A 15837-nucleotide genomic window follows, 5' to 3' on the forward strand; every position below is an offset into this window, starting at 1 on the left:
GGCAGTTGTCCCTACGCGGTTGTTGGCCTTTCCACAGCTCAATTTTTGGCGGCAGAGAGAACAGATAGCATTGCTCTGATCTGAGCCCAGGGGTGTGGGCACTACAGGTGGCATTAGCAGCTGACGTTGAAGGGCATGTTGGCTGGCTGTCCATAGGTGGCGATACATGGCGCCGGACACTGCCACCAGCTGTTTCTGAAGACGAGCTCCCCCTGCTTCTTTCAGCAACTCGTCTCCTCCTCCTCCTCTCTGACTCCCCCTCTTAACTGTCCCCTTGGTCATCTTGTCTATTAAGATTCCACGTGGCATCCGTATCATCATAATCATCATAATCATCCTCCCCAGCTTTGCTTGCCTCAGACACCTCATAAACTGCACCCACAGCAGGTACTTCATCATCCTCCTCACACCTTACATCCATAGTGTCGCCTAACTCAGACATGAGGTGGTGTAACTTGCTTAGCGCCTTTATCTTGTTGTAACAATAATGGCTGTGAATCAGTTAATTCCCCACCAAATAACTCCTGCGAAGTGTCAAATACAGCGGATGTGGTGCTTGTAGTAGCGCTGGTGGCTGCGGAAGAGGAGGTGTTCTGTGTTAAATGATGGGACGTGCCTTCTTCTGAGCACTGTACTTTGGGCCAGGGCCGCACGAAATCACGTCAGCATGACCTTGAACAGACCTGCCGGGTGGCCTGCCTCTGGGTCTGCCCCTGCCTCTACCTGTTTTGTCCATATCGGGGGGGGGGGGGGGGGATGAAGTGAAAGGTATGCACTGACTTGACTAATACAATGTGCAGTCACATAGGTGCAGTGAAAGGTATGCAGTGACTGGTATTACAATACAATGTGCAGCTGTCACACAAGTGCAGTTAACAGGTATGCACGGACTGGTATATTACAAATGTGCAGCTGTCACACACACAGGTACCATGAACAGGTACAGTGACTGGTATATAATATAACACTGCTTGCAGTCACGTAGGTAGGTGCACTACTGAACAGGTATGCAGTGATTGGTATTACAAATGTGCAGCTGTCACACACACAGGTACCGTGAACAGGTGCAGTGACTGGTGGTATATAACACTGCATGCACTCACGTAGGTAGGTAGGGGCACTGAACAGGTGGCTATGCAGTGATTGGTATTACAAATGTGCAGCTGTCACACACACAGGTAGTCACTGAATGTGTTGGGCCTGGCAGTGGCACAGTAGGAATTACCAAGGGTCCACAGTCCAGCAGCTGCAACTGACTGACAGGGCTGTATATGCAACACAAGTGTCTGTGGGACACACAAAAAAAAAAAAAAATAGATCACAAGAACAACATTAGCTCTCAAAAGAGCTGTTGAGGATGAGGAGTGCTTTTTAGCAATAAGTATCAGCAAGAAGAAGCAACCTAACAAGCCTAACACAAGAGCCTAACTAAGCTTTCCCTATGTCAGCAGCCAGGTTCTCTCCCTTCTCTAATTACTGCAGCCACACGAGTGAGAGAAATGGCTGACGCTGCCTGCATTTTATAAGGGGGGGGAGGGGCTCCAGGAGGGAGTGTAGCCTGAGTGGCTACCCTGTGTCTGCTGACTGTGATGTAGAGGATCAAAGTTGACCCTAATGATGTAGTATAGGGGGCGGGTCGAACTCGCATATAGTTCGAGGTTCACCCCGAACGTGAACCATCGAAGTTCACGCGTATAAGTTCGCGGTCGAACCGTTCGGGCCATCTCTAGTTAGGGTTAGGCACCACCAGGGGGGGGGGGGGTGGTTAGGATTAGGCACCACCCAGGGGGCAATTAGGGTTAGGCAACACTGGTGGGTGGTGGTTAGGGTTAGGCACCATCGGGGGAGGTTAGGGTTAGGCACCACCAGGGGGGTGGTTAGGGTTCGGCACCACCGGGAGGGAGTTAGGGTTAGGCGCAACCAGGAGAGTGGTTAAGGGGCCCTAGGGCAAAATTAGCCTGGGGGCCCCCCAACAGACACCCCCGACCAAAAAGCATAATTAGAGGCCCTTTGTTGCAGCCAAATTTCCCTCCTGGGCCCCTGAGCTGCTGACCCTCCCCCGAACACCTCCCAACTTAACAGACTCTGCAGAGTCCCTGGGGAGCAACAATTAAGATGGGGAGGGACACCTTGGGGGCCCCCTACAGGCTCTGAGGTCCTGGGGCAATTGCCCATTTTTCCTATGGTAGCTCCGGCCCTGGTGAGAGTAGGGTTGGGTTAAGCTGTATCAACTCTCATCTGTTTTAGGACCATATTTATCGTTAACCAATTTCGTTAACAATGTTTATCGTTATTGAGATTTCATTATCCACCGGCGCCATTTCATTATCCAACCGGGCCCTTTTTTCCTGACGCATTTTTTTCATGCACACTTCTGTACAGACATCAGAATTCATGAACTCACCTTGTAGGTTTTGTAGGAACTGTTGGTATTACCCCCAAACCATGTAAAGTGACCCTAGAGCATACCAAAGGAAAAACAAATGACATACCTATTAGGAGGAAAGACTCTGGATCCCAAAGGGCCTTCCTGGTTCTCTTAATGGCACTTTGTTCCAGTGCTGTCCACCCAGTGAAATTACTTAACTTGCAAGTCAAATGCGTCTTGGGCCCTCCTCAAGTAGAGTTTGGAAGTACTTATGTTACCGAGTACATCCGAGGAAAAGGAGATCCATATTGCAGAGCACATGCCAGGGCCGCTGCTAGCTACAAGCGAGGCACACCCTGCTACGGGCATCACTTGAGGGGGGAGGGCCTTGCTTTCTTGCTGGTGGTGGCATGCCTGCCCTGGGCTGACCCAGGGCCCCTTGTAACTTACGATACCCTGTTCCAATGCAGACCCCTCTCACCGCAGCCACTCTCTCTTCCTCTCACTGCCTCCCTGGGTTGCGTCCTGTCTCTATGGTTACCCCAGCATTGCCTCTCATGAGGTCAGAGGTGACGGCACATGTAACCATAGCGACAAGAGGAGGAGAGTGTGTCCAGAGGAGGAGAGCACGGTGAGAGGAGTTGGTGCTGAAATGTGGTTATGTAAGCCGATACCTGCCTAACCTATACTGTGGCACCTGTACATGGCGAGCCTATATTGAGGGCACCACCTATACCTGGCTACCTATACTGTGGCACCTGGCTAATCTATACTGGGGTGGCACCTATAGCTCGCTACCTATACTCTGGCACCTGTACCTGGCTAACCTACACTGGGGCACCACCTGTACCTGGCTACCTATACTGAGGCATGTATAGCTCGTTACCGATATTGTGCCACCTGTACCTGGCTAACCTATACTGGGGCACCACCTATACCTGGCTAACCTATACTGGGGCACCACCTATACGTGGCTAGCTATACTGGGGCACCTATAGCTCATTACTTATACCGGGGGCACCTGTACCTGGCTAACCTATACTGGGGCACCACCTATACCTGGCTACCTATACTGGGGCACCACCTGTACCTGGCTACCTATACTGGGGCACCTATAGCTCATTACTTATACCGGGGCACCTGTTCCTGGCTAACCTATACTGGGGCACCTATAGCTCATTACTTATACTGGGGGCACCTGTACCTGGCTAACCTATACTGGGGTACCAACTGTACCTGGCTACCTATACTGGGGCATGTATAGCTCGTTACCGATACTGTGCCACCTGTACCTGGCTTACCTATACTGGGGCACCTATAGCTCATTATTTATACTGGGGGCACCTGTACCTGGCTACCTATACTGAGGCATGTATAGCTCGTTACCTATACTGTGCCACCTGTACCTGGCTAACCTATACTGGGGCACCACCTGTACCTGGCTACCTATACTAAGGCACCACCTGTACCTGGCTACCTATACTGGGGCACCTATAGCTCATTACTTATACTGGGGGCACCTGTACCTGGCTAACCTATACTGGGGTACCAACTGTACCTGGCTACCTATACTGGGACATGTATAGCTCGTTACTGATACTGTGCCACCTGTACCTGGCTAACCTATTGAGAAAGGGGGCAACCTTGTCGGGTGCCTCGTTTTATGGAAATCGATGTTGGGGATGAGCTAGGAAGCTTAAGGTACCCAATAGGGGTTGAATATAATTGCTCAATGATGTGAAGAAATGAGCCGCACAGGCCTGCCCTCTTCAACACACACTTCATGAAATCCCAAGAAATGGTGTCAAAGGCTTTTTCAATGTCTAACGCTAAAGTGATAAGTTGAGAGCCCGAGGATCTAGTGTGATGTAATATATTCATGGCTCTACGAATGTTGTCGGAGGCCTGCCTGTGCGGGACAAAACCCACTTGATCCTTATCCACTAGGAAGGGGAGGAGTATATTGAAGCATTGTGTTAGTATACTTGTAAGGATTTTGTAGTCAAGGTTTAATAGTGCTATTGGTCTGTAGTTTTTGATGTCTAACAAATCTCTGTCTAACATCATTCTGGCGGGGGCGTGGCCAAGATGGCGACCTGTTAGCAGCTGAAGGAAGGAGCTCCGTTGCCCGGCACTCTTAAATACTGATTTATACTGCACCGCTGCACACAAAAAGTCTCTCAGATATGTTTCAGCCTACCTGGACCACGCAGATCCAAAACTGGAGTGGTACGATCCACCGCATTTCCCTGCCGAAGAGAACTCTGCGCCGCCACTCCCGTGCAGAGGAGACTCCCCTGGCCTGACTAGGACACAGCGAACGGCTGAAAGATTCTCCCCATACGACACTGATATGTCGCAGCGTACCAAAGGGAGAGATAAAGACAAGGAGAAGGATAAGGGAGATAAACATGCCTCACTGGGGAAGGCTGCTCCTCAACCCACACCAGCAAAAGCCTCTTCTAAGCACAACCAGGAGGTGCAGGCCGAGGTCCACGCAGCTCCCCAAGATGGCGATGATCACGCTTCTCCGCCTCCTCCTGCTCCGCATGAGATCCTGGACGCAGGGCCGGGCCGAGGCATAGGCTGGAGAGGCTCCAGCCTCAGGGCGCAGTGTAGGAGGGGGCGCACAATTCATTTAGCTGTCATTCCCAATTGTGTATGAAGCAGAAAGAAATAAGAAAAGGGGATACATGACAGTGACTGCAAGGCAGATAACTAGAGATTAAGGTGTTGGGGAGGTTGGGGGCCTTGGGGCACCTATTAGTCTAATAGCAATCAGTGTGTGACAGCTGGGGTGGGAGGGATGGAGGGGCGCACTTTGGTGTCTCAGCCTTGGGTGCAGAAGGACCTTGTCCTGCCTCTGCCTGAACGCTATTAAACACTGCCAAGCCACCCTAACGCTTAAAATGGATAGCTATGAGGCTGGTCTTGACCTCCTTTCGGCATGATGTGGCTGCCCTCCGGGACCGTACTAAAGAGACGGAGCGCAGAATCTCAAACATAGAGGACATTCAATATAATCATTCCCGCGCAATCCCAAGAATGGAAAAACGGCTGGGAGAGCTGGAAACCAGAGCCGCAACAATCTAAGACTCCTGGGCCTTCCCGAAGGATCGGAGGTTGAACAGGTCCCGGATTTCATTGAAGCCCTGCTCCGCAAGCTCCTTCCGGAGGATACGTTTTCGCCTTATTTCCTCACCGAACGGGCACACCGCATACCGGCGAAGAAAGGCCCTCCTGGCGCACTCCCCAGGCCGGTAATCTTCAAGTTACTTAACTACAGAGACCGTGATGCGATCCTGGCTACAGCACGAAAAGCAGAGAATCTAACATATGAAAACACCTGCTTCATGCTCTTTGCGGATTTTACTGCTGAAACGCAAATGCTTCGGAAATCATTTAACCAAGTAAAGCTCAAGCTTCGTGAAAAACAAATTAAGTATGCAATGCTGTTCCCGGCTCGGCTGCGGGTAGAGGATGGGGAATCGGCCATATTTTTTGAAAAGCCGCAAGAAGCAATGACCTGGATCGAGGCACGTCGTTAACGTCTGTCTACTTACTCTCTACATTTTATTTTGCTCTCTAACTCAGGTACTGTTGCTCTCATCACTTTTTTAATTTTTGAATATACAGTACTATTTGAGGTACCTGGATGTATACCTGGCGCCTACTGTTCTCTATGCGCTCCCCTTGCAATGACCGTTAGCGGCGGCCTCCTGTGGGGAGGAAAGGCAAACTTCTATTGCACTATCAAGATAGCGACTGGCATGTGCGCACTTAGACCTGCCGATATTCCCTCACCATCAGTATTCACTTTATATGCTCTTCGGCATATTTATGCTGTTTATTGCTTAACTGCTCTCTGCCTAAGTACGGGTTGAGTACATGCTTAAATGCTAGCTGATGCACAAAATGAATATGACACCTTTAAAGGACTTACGAGGCCAGATTTGTAAAAAAAAATACATAAAAAAAGTTAGATACCTGTGTGTGTTTGCAAGGCACGGAGGACGCCGTCCGCGCCCTCCGTGTCGTTCCGCCTGGTCCCCGCTGCTTAATATGCCCCCGAACGACCCCCGACCGCACGGCCCGGGTCGGGCTCTCCAGCCTTCACAAAGATGGCCGCCGGAGCTGGCCGCGCAGTCCGCAGAGCCGCGAGTGCGGCTGCGCAGCTCTAAGGCCAACTCCCCGATCCACGCTACTGTTACGTGGATCGGGGGGTTGGCCTTAGAGCTGCGCAGCCGCACTTGCGGCTATGCGGACTGCGCAGCCGCGGCCAGCTCCGGCGGCCATCTTGGTACAGGCTGGGGAGCACGACCCGGGCCGCGCGGTCAGGGACCGTTCGGGGGCATATTAAGCAGCGGGGACCAGGCGGAACGGCACGGAGGGCGCGGACAGCGTCCTCCATGCCTTGCAAACACACACAGGTATCTAACTTTTTTAATGTATTTTTTACAAATCTGGCCTCGTAAGTCCTTTAAAGACAACTTTATGTTATGTGCTGTGATATGTCCCCTGCACAGCCTTTGTTTATTCCCACAGGGATGTTTCTACGATTTGATTTTGTATGTGAAAAATAAGGGGATGCTATTGTAGCCCTTTCTTTCTTACACCATCTGCGACACTTCCAGCTTTCACACTCACTCGGCCATCAGCTCCTCCAGCATAAACTCCAAGTGGACTGAAAGGGATGACACTCAGGCCTTCTGTGTTTTAAAGAGGAACTGTAACGACAAAACGGCCCCTGGGGGGTACTCACCTCAGGTGGGGGAAGCCTCAGGATCCTAATGAGGCTTCCCACGCCGTCCTGCGTCCCTCGGGGGTCTCGCTGTAGCCCTCCGTACAGCGGTGACGCAATATTTACCTTCCTGGCTCCTGCGCAGGCGCTCTGATGGCTGTCGGCGCCGAAGTAGGCGGAAATATCCGATCGCCGTCGGGTCTGCTCTACTGCGCAGGCGCAAGTTTCCGGCGCCTGCGCAGTAGAGCGGACCCGACGGAGATCGGGTATTTCTGTCTATTTCCTTGCCGAAAGTCGCCACAGCGCCCCCGCTGGAGCCAGCAAAGGTAAATATTGAACTGACAGTCGGCACAGTCGCCGGCTGTTCGGAGGGCTGCGGCGAGACCCCCGTGGGACAGAGGACGGCGTGGGAAGCCTCATTAGGATCCCGAGGCTTCCCCCACCCGAGGTGAGTACCCCCCAGGGGATGTTTTTCATGTTACAGAGTCTCTTTAAAGCTTTATTGAGGTGGAGTGCACTTGGCTGGAGCCTGTAAGACAACAGGGAAACACTGCCACTACCTGGGATACTGCCAGGCCACCGGCCCACCTCTTCCACAGTCAATCTTTGCACTCACAAAATACCATAAAACAGTGATCGTATAGTGGATTTTACATAGAACAATAATATGAACATAACAGCAACATACCTGTAAGACAACAGGGAAACACTGCCACAATCTGGGATACTGCCAGGCCACCAGCCCACCTATATCATAACAGGCAGTCATTATATTACATTCCCACACACATGTTACAGGATATATATATATACAAAGTATACAGAAACATGAACAAGAGAAAACATGTTACAGAGATATTACAGCAGAGTGATGGGAAACACTGCATGTCTCATACAGCAGCCATCTCAGGAAGAGCACATGGCTGTCTAACTTACATCATCTACTTAGCCTAGCATGTGCTGCAGGGCCTACAGGCTGCTAAAAAGCACACATATAACTCTTTACACTCTACGGAACGATTATGGATGTAGAGCATAACTTTTTACAGCAGATAGAATAACTTTAGCTTCAGAGAACATAGACCAGAGATCCTACCTCTTCCACAGTCAATCTTTGCACTGAGGAGACCAAACCAACAGGTGGAATACACAGGGGGCTTTCTGGAAGAGTCCATTGCTAAGATTCAGCCTGTTAACACTTTCCTCAGTTTTAGCTAATGACACAATTAAAGAGGTTTATTTTGCCTGTCCTGACACTCTGTTAACAGCTTTTGAACAAATTAAACTATATTCAACAAGTGTACATTTCTGCAGCTCCTGTATGTTGGTATGACCCTCTTGCAAACCTGCAGACTGGATATTTGGTGAAACTTCATATGCCTAAAAATCACTGTGCTACACTATGCTATAGTTGTCGAATTCTATGCAGAAGGTTTTGGCTAATAATGGCGCCAGAGTCCAGGCTCCTAATTATGTACGATAGCATGGTGGTGAACTTGCTTGACTGTGTGCTGATGGGGGTGGGGCAGGGGGCGGGGGTGGTGGCCGGCCTGTCATAGAATCAGCGTTTAGTTGGCCTGTGTCTGGCTGGCGCCTGCCCTGACCTCCCGCTTCTCCCCGAAGGCAGAGTACATGTATCCTCCCTTTCGCTGCGGGGTTGCCATGCGGGGTTGGAATGAGTGGTGAGCTGAGGGGAAATCGGACTTATGTTGAGGTGCCCTGCCGCGGGGTGGGTGGATGCGGTTGCTTAGGGTGACGGACCCGTCACTGGGTCGTGCTATGTACGGCCTACACCCCGGCCCAAGCCCGACGTGTCCTCCTCCACCCCCCCTGCGGCAGTAGCTTAATAATATTTTATTATATCTACAGTGCTGTTGGGTTGCTCCTACAACACGGATTGTAAGCGGATACCCCTTGCGGCTCCAGCGCCACCTTTTCTTCTTTAAGAAGAGCACGTAAATGACAGGCACCAGCTGGGATTTCCAATAACATACAATTGATATGGGTGAATATCCTTCTCTGACATGACGCTCTTGAGAACGCCACCTCTTGATTTCCCAGCATGCTAGCTGTGAGAGAACGCGGAAAAGCCGCCGCGTGTACTGCCGGCAAGGCGGCTGATTCCGCGTCCAGCGCGGCAGTTTGTCCGCAGCAGAGTGCGTCTGGTGTGGCTGGGTCTATTAGTTCACACAGGTGGAGGAATACGCGCGCGCGCGCTGAGAGGCAGAACCTTTATGACAGACAAGGAGGGATCAGCTGACCAGGTTGGTCAGCTGACCTCAAAGCAAGTGGCTATTGGTTGATCGCTGATGGGTGGCGCCGGAGAGCGCTGCTCTATATATAGTCACTGCTGGCCAGTCTCAGGTTGTCTGCCGTTGCGAACACTTACGTGGAAGCACTCAGACCTTAGTCAGATCCTACAGTGTGTTAGAACCAGGAGGACCTGGGGATTCACACTGAGCCAGATTACTACTCTGTATTACTTGTGTTATACTTCAGACTAGTTCCAGGGTGTCAAGACCACAGACCTCACACCCAAGATTAGGGACTTGTGTTATCTTGTGTTATACTTCAGACTAGTTCCAGGGTGTCGAGACCACGGACCTCACACCCAAGATTAGGGATTTGTGTTATCTTGTGTTATACTTCAGACTAGTTCCAGGGTGTCGAGACCACGGACCTCACACCCAAGATTAGGGACTTGTGTTATCTTGCGTTATACTTCAGACTAGTTCCAGGGTGTCGAGACCACGGACCTCACACCCAAGTCTAGGAATACTCTGTACCATCATATTATACTCCAGTCTAGTTCCAGAGTGTAGAGACCACGGACCTCACACCCAAGACTAGGCATTGTTTGATATCTGTTATGACCTGTTGCATTCCTGACTATCCCTCTGCTTTCTGATTCGGTACCTACGCATATCTGATCTCTGTTGCCAAACCCTGCCTGCCTTAGGATACCGAATCAGCCTTCTGTCTTTGCAAGGCCGGCCTTAGGTTTCACAGCGCCCTGAGCGTAACTAGATTTTGGTGCCCCCCCATTCATCCTCTTCGCTTTTCAGCGCACCACACACATGCACTAATGGGGGGGTGGGGCGTGCCTCCGTCCATCCTGATTCCTGACATATAGCTATAAGTCCCCCCCAGTATAGGTAGCCAGGCATAGGTGACCAAGAAAAAGTGGCCAGCTGTAGATCCCTCCCAGTATAGGTTAGCCAGGTAGGTGCCCCCAGTATAGGTAGCCAGTATACTTTCCCCAGTATAGGTTAGATATGCATTTGTCCCAGCTATAGGTTAGATAGGTAGCTGCCCCCAGTGTATAGGTTAGATAAGTAGCTGCCCCCAGTGTATAGGTTAGATAGGTAGGTACCTGCAATATAGGTTAGATAGGTAGCTGCCACCAGTATAGATTAGATAGGTAACTGCCCCCAGTATAGATTAGATAGGTAGGTGGCCCGCAGTATAGATTAGATAGGTAGGTGGCCCCCAGTATAGATTAGATAGGTAGGTGGCCCGCAGTATAGATTAGATAGGTAGGTGGCCCGCAGTATAGATTAGATAGGTAGGTGGCCCGCAGTATAGATTAGATAGGTAGGTGGCCCGCAGTATAGATTAGATAGGTAGGTGGCCCGCAGTATAGATTAGATAGGTAGGTGGCCCGCAGTATAGATTAGATAGGTAGCTGCCCCCAGTATAGGTTAGATAGGTAGGTGGCCCCCAGTATAGATTAGATAGGTAGCTGCCCCCCATATAGATTAGATAGGTAGATGCCCCCCAGTATAGATTAGATAGGTAGCTGCCCCCCAGTATAGATTAGATAGGTAGCTGCCCCCCAGTATAGATTAGATAGGTAGCTGCCCCCCAGTATCGGTTAGATAGGTAGGTGACCCCAGTATAGATTAGATAGGTAGCTGCGCCCCCAGTATAGGTTAGATAGGTAGGTGCCCCCAGTATAGATTAGATAGGTAGCTGCCCCCCCCCCAGTATAGATTAGATAGGTAGCTGCCCCCCAGTATAGGTTAGATAGGTAGGTGCCCCCAGTATAGATTAGATAGGTAGCTGCCCCCCCCAGTATAGGTTAGATAGGTAGGTGCCCCCAGTATAGATTAAATGGGTAGGTGCCCCGAGTATAGATTAGATAGGTAGCTGCCCCCCCCCCCCCAGTATAGATTAGATAGGTAGGTGCCCCCAGTATAGATTAGATAGGTAGCTGCCCCCCCCCCAGTATAGGTTAGATAGGTAGGTGCCCCCAGTATAGATTAGATAGGTATCTGCCCCCAGTATAGATTAGATAGGTAGCTGCCCCCCCAGTATTGGTTAGATAGGTAGGTGCCCCCAGTATAGAGTAGGTAGGTAGGTAGGTGCCCCCTCATACTGGAGGGGGAGCCGCGGGGAGGGCAGCCCGACCTCTTCCTCCCTTCCTCTCCGGGCACTCTCCCTGCTCCCCCTTCCGATGCACACTGTCTGCAGCAGAGCCAGAGAGAACAACTTACCATCCTCGCTGGTTCCGATCGCCGGCGCCTCTCACTTCCCGCTGGTCGCCTCTTCTACATTAGTTACTGATACACACTAAACTTCCTGCTTAACAGGAAGTTTAGTGTGTATCAGTAACTAATGTAGAAGAGGCGACCAGCGGGTGAGAGGCGCCGGCGATCGGAACCAGGGAGGTGAGTTGTTTTCTCTGGCTCTGCTGCAGTTTGCATCGGAGGGGGGAGCAGGGAGAGTGCCCGGAGAGGAAGGGAGGGAGAGGTCGGGCTGCCCTCCCCGCGGCTCCCCCTCCATCACGGTGGCTGCACGCCACGGGCATCATGTTTGCCCCTTATCACGGCACCAGGGGGAGGAGCTTCTATGCGGCAGGAGCGCCCCCTGGAAGCCGGCGCCCTGAGCGATCGCACCGGTCGCTCAGGTCAAAGGCCGGCCCTGTGTCTTTGTACCTTGTCTGTCTGTGTGTTGCCGACCTGGCTTGCCCGACCTCGAGAGCTATCTCTCTCCTTAGGAGATAGTCTCCAGACCTGTTAGTAACATCCATCTTCAGGTGTCACTCACTCACAGGTCCTTCCTACTTCTGCCTGGGACTCCACCCCTTTTGGAGATCTCAGGCTGCTGGAAGGTTTTGCCTTCCTAAAGTGGTATCGCCCATACTGCCAAAAGACCACCTGCCCCTCGGGTGGTCTTACTCAAAGTCATTACTGTTGCACCAAGCACTCACACTATAAAGGTGTCCAGAGGTTAGTTATACTTGGATTATCGGTGATTCTGCAGATCATCAATAATCAGGTATAATCTGTATTCTTGGTGATACTGCAGATCGCCAATAATCAGATTCTCTCTGTGTGCTGACACCGATCGTTACACTAGCTCTATATAAATTTGTGCAGAGCTAACACATCCCTGAGAGCAATGATTTACCTTTTGTTAATAGTTTGCAACGGTTTAATATTGTGTACCCCTGGTTATACCGGGTGCAGCCGGGCATGGTCCTCCTGGCCACCACACGCCCTCACACCTCTCATTCCTGATCTTTACTTCTCTTCTCGCCTTTTAGAGAGATTTCCTTCTCTCTATTCTGCTCTGCTCTCTTCTCAACTCCATCTTATTTTCCTCTACCCTTAGAGTCTCTCCTCTATACTTTCCGGTTGTTGTGGGTTAGTATAAAGTAATAGCGGCCTAGTTCCTGGCATATGTAGCCAGGTATTACGCTGTTACACTATTAGTGGTTGGGATTAAAGCTGTGGTACTGTTAGTTCTGTTCTGACTACAGCAGGGTTTTTTGGTTTTTGTTTACTGCTTTAGTTAAACCTAACACTTTCCTTTTTTCTGTGTTTTGGTTTAAAGTTGTAGTTTCTTGCACATGCCTCTACATAAAGGAGATAGCTTGGCTTCATCGGGTCCCCCTCGCCGTGCCCCTCTCTGCTTGCATTGGACAATAAGGCATGCATTTACTTTTGCTGCTAACATCAGAAATTGGTCTAAATGGAAACCCCCTTGAAACTCTTGTCCTGGAATGTCCTTGGGCTAAGATCATCATTTAAAAGATCACTTATGTTTCAGTATGTAATGAAATATAAACCCCATATCTTATTACTCCAAGAAACACATTTAGATGGATCCTGTATTAAAGCCTTAAACAGGCAGTGGGTCAGCAAAGCATTACACGCCTCATACTCCACCTTTTCTAGAGGGGTATCCATCCTTATAAGCAAAAGTCTGTCATACAAAATCCTCGGTTCATCCATAGACTCAGAGGGCAGGTATGTAATTCTACATATGCTAATCCTGGGTTCCCCTTTTGTATAGTGGGTTTGTATGCTCCTCCCCCGCTACAAAAATCCCTCCTTAATACTATTACTGAATCCATTCATAAATACCTTCCAGCAAAGCTGTTAATTATAGGGGATTTCAATGACATATTACTACCGGGTAAAGACTCATCAAATCCCAATAGGCAGGCTAACCTAGACTTAACTGGGTGGGCCGATGCTCTTTCGTTGACTGAGGTGTGGAGGTGGAAAAACTCGCAGGCAACTGTCTATTCCCACTTTTCTGCGGTACACCACTCGGCCTCAAGAATAAACCTGGCTATTTGCAAGTGCGGATGTATTGAGCAGTGTAGTGGGGGCAACTTATTTACCTAGTGGTCTCTCTGACTAGTGTTGGGCGAACACCTGGATGTTCGGGTTCGGGCCGAACAGGCCGAACATGGGCCAGATGTTCGGCATGTTCTGCCCGAACGCCGAACTCAATGGGAGTCAATGGGACCCCCGAACATGCCCATTTTGGGGGCCCTATGGGGTCGCAGGCATAAGGGGGGAGCATGCCCCGGTCGCGGGGGGGGTCGGAAATTCCCCCCACCCCCTCCGCTAGCGCTCCCCCCTCTGCCCGCTTCTCCATACAAAAAGTTTGAAACAAGTTCAATAGTACCTGGCTGGTGGCACTGGCTGGCAGTGGAGTGAGGAGGAGGAGGAGTCCGAGTAGCAGAGTGACGTTGAGGCCGGGCAGCGGGCGGTTCAGCGCTAGTACCCTTGTGGTACTTCCGCCCTTTCTCTGACCTCACGTCCTCTGCGTGATGACGCATACGAGGGTACGCGTGATGCGTACCCTCGTATGCAGAGGACGTGAGGTCAGAGAAAGGGCGGAAGTACCACAAGGGTACTAGCGCTGAACCGCCCGCTGCCCGGCCTCAACGTCACTCTGCTACTCGGACTCCTCCTCACTCCACTGCCAGCCAGTGCCACCAGCCAGGTACTATTGAACTTGTTTCAAACTTTTTGTATGGGGAAGCGGGCAGAGGGGGGAGCGCTAGCGGAGGGGGTGGGGGGAATTTCCGACCCCCCCCGCGATTGGGGCATGCTCCCCCCTTATGCCTGCGACCCCATAGGGGGCATAGGGGGGCAGTATTCGGCCGAACAGGGCCCTGTTCGGCCGAACAGGGGCCCTGTTCGGCCATGTTCGGCCATGCATTCTGCAGTTCGGGCGAACCCCGAACAGTTTGGCCGAACACCACCAGGTGTTCGGCCGAACTCGAACATCACCCGAACAGGGTGATGTTCTGCAGAACCCGAACAGTGGCGAACACTGTTCGCCCAACACTATCTCTGACCACGCTCCATTAGAGATAACATGTAATGTTGGCATCTCACACAATGGGCTTGATTCAGAAAAGGGTGCTAAGTGTTAGCACGCCAGTGAAAAGCCACTTTGCATGTGCTAACATGCTTTGCATGTGCTAAGTAGTTAGCACATGCAAACTACTTAGCACCGTAGTTAGCACATATAAACTACTTAGCACCGTAGTTAGCACATGTAAACTACTTAGCACCGTAGTTAGCACATGTAAACTACTTAGCACCCTAGTTTTTTTTTTTAAATCAGTGTTTATTCAACAAAGAAAAGGAACATATGGCAGAATATGCAGTGTAGCAGTGCGCCTCCTAACTTTTCCAACAGCATCAATTATCACTGTGGAAGATGAGAGGTATTGTTAACAAAAATATAATGATCGCCACATAATATATAGAGCTCAGATTGAATTTAAATTTCCAAATATTCTATCTTTTACAAGATCATAATTAGCAAGACCAGGGGTATCTAGAGGTGAGCGTAATGACTTAATTACGATTTCGCGAAATTTCGCGTTATTAGTGTAAGTACGATTATGGCCGTAAGTACATAATCGTAATGAAGAAGGATTTCGCGAAATTCCGCTTAAGCGTAATTTTCGCGTAGCTTTCGCATTACAGTGGGTATCACGAAATTACGTTTGCCTTGCATGCAACCGTTTGTAAGCGTAGTCTATAGCAATGACTGAAATAAAGCAAAATGCTAGAAAAGGCAAAGAAATGGTGTATATGAGTTCTGCAATGTGCTCTCTCTCACTCCTTCTCCTACAGAAACAACAACCCACAAAGTGAAACTAACATGGCTGCCAGATTATATACTAGGAGGGTGGGTCAAACTACAATTGGTTGTTTAGGATGTATCTCAAAAGAAGCCTGTAATATGATTGGACAATCTCCAATACCCAGACACTTTCCTGTGTCTAGTAATTACTATTAGAAACTAAATTACTTTCATTTTCAAAATTAAAATGTATTTCTTTTTATAGCTAACAAGTAATTACGAAATTCATGCAATTACGTTAAGGTTAAACGCGAAATTACGGTATAGTTGTACGCGAAATTACGTTATGAACGAAACGCGAAATTACGCGTTGAAAATTACGCTT

General features: G+C 50.1%; 1 protein-coding gene and 1 long non-coding RNA gene across 2 annotated transcripts in view; one reads left to right on the forward strand and one right to left on the reverse strand.

Moving 5' to 3' along the window:
- LOC137541125 (uncharacterized) overlaps positions 1-7659 on the reverse strand; it is a 39619-nt gene extending 31960 nt beyond the window's left edge. The window contains exon 1 of the mRNA XM_068262276.1: positions 7639-7659. The gene's annotated coding sequence lies outside the window, so the exon portion shown is untranslated. The remainder of the gene's footprint in view (positions 1-7638) is intronic.
- The window catches only part of LOC137541811 (uncharacterized), a 344602-nt gene that overhangs the window by 208935 nt on the left and 119830 nt on the right, over positions 1-15837 (forward strand). The gene's annotated exons all lie outside the window — the stretch shown is intronic.

This window comes from Hyperolius riggenbachi, chromosome 12 (assembly GCF_040937935.1).
Source record: "Hyperolius riggenbachi isolate aHypRig1 chromosome 12, aHypRig1.pri, whole genome shotgun sequence".
NCBI classification, from domain to species: domain Eukaryota; kingdom Metazoa; phylum Chordata; class Amphibia; order Anura; family Hyperoliidae; genus Hyperolius; species Hyperolius riggenbachi.